Source organism: Loxodonta africana, chromosome 26, assembly GCF_030014295.1.
Source record: "Loxodonta africana isolate mLoxAfr1 chromosome 26, mLoxAfr1.hap2, whole genome shotgun sequence".
Lineage (NCBI taxonomy): Eukaryota > Metazoa > Chordata > Mammalia > Proboscidea > Elephantidae > Loxodonta > Loxodonta africana.
In genome coordinates this window covers 13,907,149-13,911,548 of record NC_087367.1, presented here as the reverse complement: position 1 = coordinate 13,911,548, position 4,400 = coordinate 13,907,149, and the positions used below count along the sequence as shown (strand labels likewise).

The 4,400-nt window shown below is 35.7% G+C and overlaps 1 pseudogene; it reads right to left on the bottom strand.

Annotated features, from left to right (window-relative positions):
* Positions 1-1,862: 1,862 nt before the first annotated feature.
* Positions 1,863-3,700, bottom strand: LOC111752687 (heterogeneous nuclear ribonucleoprotein A1-like; annotated as a pseudogene).
* Between the last annotated feature and the right edge of the window lie 700 nt (positions 3,701-4,400).

Sequence of the window (4,400 nt, the reverse complement as noted above, 5' to 3'; positions counted from 1 at the left end):
ACCAATCCTGATGCCACATTCTTCTTTTGGTTAGCAGCCGTAGCTCTTAACCACTATGCCACCAGGGTTTCCAGTGTTGTATCAGGGACTGCCAATTCTCTGCTCACATTCAGGCTATCCTTTACCACAGTAATAGAATTTTTAGCTAGCCATTAGTTTGCCCAGGATAGAAGAAACCTTCCTTGACCATGTGAGCAAATTCTGGCTAAAGGGATGTAGGTGGAACAGTGGTGTGCTGGTAAATGTTGAACTGTTTAACATTGAGTATGTGTGTGTATATGTACATAAATTTATTATAAATTTTACTGATATTAAAAGTACACAATTTACAAATAATAAAATATACAATACTTTTTATTGTAAATTCTATATAGGCAGTTGATTCTTATTGAATCCTTTAGTTGATTTTTTGCTGAACTCATATCCACAGACAACCTATGGTTGCAGTTCGACCACAATTTGGTAAATGGAGTTTCATCCCAATTCACTAATTCTTTTCCTCATAAATTTATTGTCATTAAATCTTAAGTGTCATCTACTATTAAACCATTTCTCAACTTCATTCAAATTGTGTTCATTAACCTAAAATCTCAGCTTCAGCACTGCATATGTTAGCTTCACTTACTCGTCAATGAGGTGAGTGACTTTGCTGAGTTGGATAATAGTTTTCAAATAATAGAAGAATGTCTCCTTATGTTTTGTGCCACTCATAATGTAATGGCTACAGGTATGCCACACTTTAAGTCTAATCTGCATTTTTGACATTTGTCTCAGTTATTTTCTTAAGTTTAGACAATCAACAAAAATGATTCAAGCCCTGATTTGTAGAATTTGCAGGTTTCTGTAGTGTAAATATTCCCACCATGGCGGATTTCAAGCTACTAGCATGAGGCCACTGAACAAAAAGCTGGGGAGAAATAGTTTTTCCACCATAAGAATATAATAAATACAATTTGATATGCTTATAGTTATTTGGAAGTCTTCTTGGAATTGTATATATGTGTGTATATACATATGTATATGTGTGTATATATATTTACTAGTGGTACATATTTATCATTTTTCTATAGGGTTGTTTTTCTCTCTTATTTGTAAGAACTCTTTGCATGTTATCAGTCATATGTATTAACTATTGTTAGAATGTAAGATCCAAGAATTCAGAGATATTTTTTGTTTTATTCAGAATTGCATCGGATAGCATCTAGCACATAGAGTGATCAAATAAATATTTATAAATGAACAAATGTGTTGCAAATATTTTTCCAGAGTATTTTTTTTGTTTTATTTATGCTTATGCTTTTTTGCTTTGCAAATATGTTAAATTTTATGTCATCAAATATGCCTGCCTTTTCATTTATTGTTTCTGAGTTTTCTGTTCTATTCAGGAATACTTCTCTCAGTCCAAGGTTGATTATTCTCCTAGATTTTTCTAAAATTTTACTTTTTTTGTTACTTTTAAATCTGGCCTTGATTTGGAAATTTATTTTTGTGTATGACATACATTTTTTTTCCAGATGGCTATCCCATTGTGCCACTTCTATAAATAAATTATTTTTCCCTGATGAACTGAAATTCTACCTATGTGGTACATTAAGTTTCCACATATGCTGCATTCAGAAAAAGAATAGTGTTTACTAAGAACAAAGTACCACATTTTTATGCAAATAACGTGTGTGTTCTACGTTTGTTTGCCGACTGTGCCCTTCCCTCATGAGGTGTTTTCTTAAGTGTGCTATGTTTTTTTTTTTTTAACAGCAACATGTAAAAAAAATTGGCACAGTGGACTTATGAAAATACCTTGCAGGGGGAGAGTGCAGTTGGCAAAAAAAAAAAAAAAAAAGTAGAATGCACATGTTATTTGCATAAAAATACAGTAAAAGATTTTCTTTTGCTCTCCCTGTTTTCCTCCTCTGTCCTATGGGGTCGCTATGGGTTGGAATCAACTGGACAACAACAGTTTGTTTTTTTTTCGTCGTTGTTGTTTATTCTCCTCATCTTTTTAATAATTGTACTGTATCTGTATTGATAAAGCATATATATTACACACTAGACCCTCTTTTAACCCTCATTTTGTCTCAGTTCTAAAAGCAATCATATGTTCAGTATGTTTAATGCTCACCAACAATCCTTATGCTGATGTCTCTCTAGTCATTTTGGTTATCTGAAATTAATTCTCTAGCAGATTCCTCAGGAAGGGTTATAAGTACAAAGTTTCCTAAATTGTTGTATATTGATAATAGTTTATCTGTGTACTTAATTCTTGAAAATCTGTTTTTCTAGTTTTAAAATCCTTAACTCGCTTTCTCTTTCTTTTCTTTTTTAAAAGACACATTTGTTCAGTGTCATGCTATTACATTTAGCAGTCAACAGCACGGGTGCAAAAAAAAAAAACTACATTAAAACCCTTATTTGGAATGTTTTACACTTTCCAGGGAACAGAAACTAAAATACCCTGTCATACAATTAATCCCAAATACAGTCCTCAAGTTTTTTGCCCCTACACATGAGTACTGTCTAAAACATGTCTTCTTTGTAGCATCTGGGCCCTGCCACCGCTGTGCTTGGCTGAGTTCACAAATCCGTTGTAACCTGTAGCTTCCCTGTCAGTTCTCTTGCGAAGCTTTGTTTCCTGGCAATAATTAAAACCTTCTGTCACTGCCATAGCTACTGCTTCCTGCTAATTGAACTACTATAGCCACCTTAGTTTCGTGGTTTGGCAAAGTATTGACTTCCACCACCATAAGGGCCAGAGCTTCAGTCTCCAAAGTTTTCTCCCTTCATGGGTCCAAAATTTGAAGACTGGTTGTTGTAATTGCCCAAATCATTGAAGCTTCCACCACCTCCAAAATTGTTTCCATCATTACCAAACCCATTATAACCATCCCCATTGCCTCCATATCCACCACCATCACGGCTGCACCAAGCCACCCTGCCCACTAAATTTTCTTCCATGACCAAAGTGGTCATTCCCAGCAAAACCACCTCCACGGACACCATTGAAGTTTTCAGAATCACTTCAGCCTCTTTGATTGGGTGAGGCACTGGCCGTCTCTTTCTTTCACAGGGCTCTCCTTATGTCACAGTTGTGGCCATTTTCAGTAAAGTAATTTTGAATGACGGTCTTATATACGGAGTCATGGTCATCAAGAGTTACAAAAGCAAAACCCCTCTTCTTGCCACTGCCTCGGTCGGTAATGATTTCAATCACCTCAGTTTTCCTGTACTCCTCAAAATAATCTCTTCAGTGACGTTCTTTGGTGTCTTCTTTAAGGCCAGAAACAAATATCTTTTTCAGAGTTAAGTGAGCACCTGGTCTTTGAGAGTCTTCTCGTTAGACAGCCCTCTGGTTCCACAACCCTTCCATCCACCTTGTGTGGCCTTGCATTCATGCTGCATCCTCCTCCTCCACAGTAGAATAAGTGACAAACCCAAAGCCTCTGGATTGCTTGATGTTTGTATCTCTCATTACCACACAGTCCATGAGCATCCCCCATTGCTCAAAATGGCTCCTCAGACAGTCGTCTGTTGTTTCAAAGCTCAACCCTGTGATGAAGAGTTTCTGCAGCTGTGTGGGCTCTTTAGGAAACTCTGACTTAGACACTATGGCAGTGGGAAGAAAGACTTCAATGACGATTCTTTGGCGGTGTCCACAGGCAGAAAAAGCACATTTTCTTTTTTTGAGTATCTTAAATATGTTATTTCACTTTCTTCTGGCATATGATGTTTTTGTTGAAATGTTGATATTAATGCAATTTTCTTTACCTTACATGTCATATGTTGCTTTTGCTTACATGACCGAAGGATTTTTTTTTCTGTATCATTCTAGAATATGTCTTGGTGTTGGTCATTCTGGGTCAATATTCTCGGGGAAAGGTGTGTCCTGTAATTTCAAATCATTGTTCATTTCAAGAACTTTTCATAAATTAGATTTTTAATATTTGTTCTGTTCACCTACTTTGGATTTTTCTCCCCAAGATGTTCTATTATCTGTCTGTTGGACCTTCAACACTGCTTGGCTTCTGTACGTGTCACTTTCTCTCAAATTCTTTTTATCTTTTCATTTGTCTTTTGTATTTAAACTAAAACTTTTTTTCTACTCTTCACCCTCTAGCCCTTTGAAGGCACAATTTATTGTACTTGTTAGCTCTAGGTTAGTCTTTATTTTTGAAATGATTTTTTTCTTTCATTTGTAATTCTTTCCTGAAATCTGCCACCTCATTTCTGACTTTTTCTGGGTTTGGTTTATGTTGTTCTTTCATATATTGTGCAGTTTTCTTAATGTTCTTTAACTCATTTCAATCCATTCTGTAAGCCTATCTTCCTAGAGTGATTTTATTGTCTATAACAGTGGATCTCAAAGTGTGGCTCAAGATCTTTTCTCTGTCAAGACAAGACAGAGA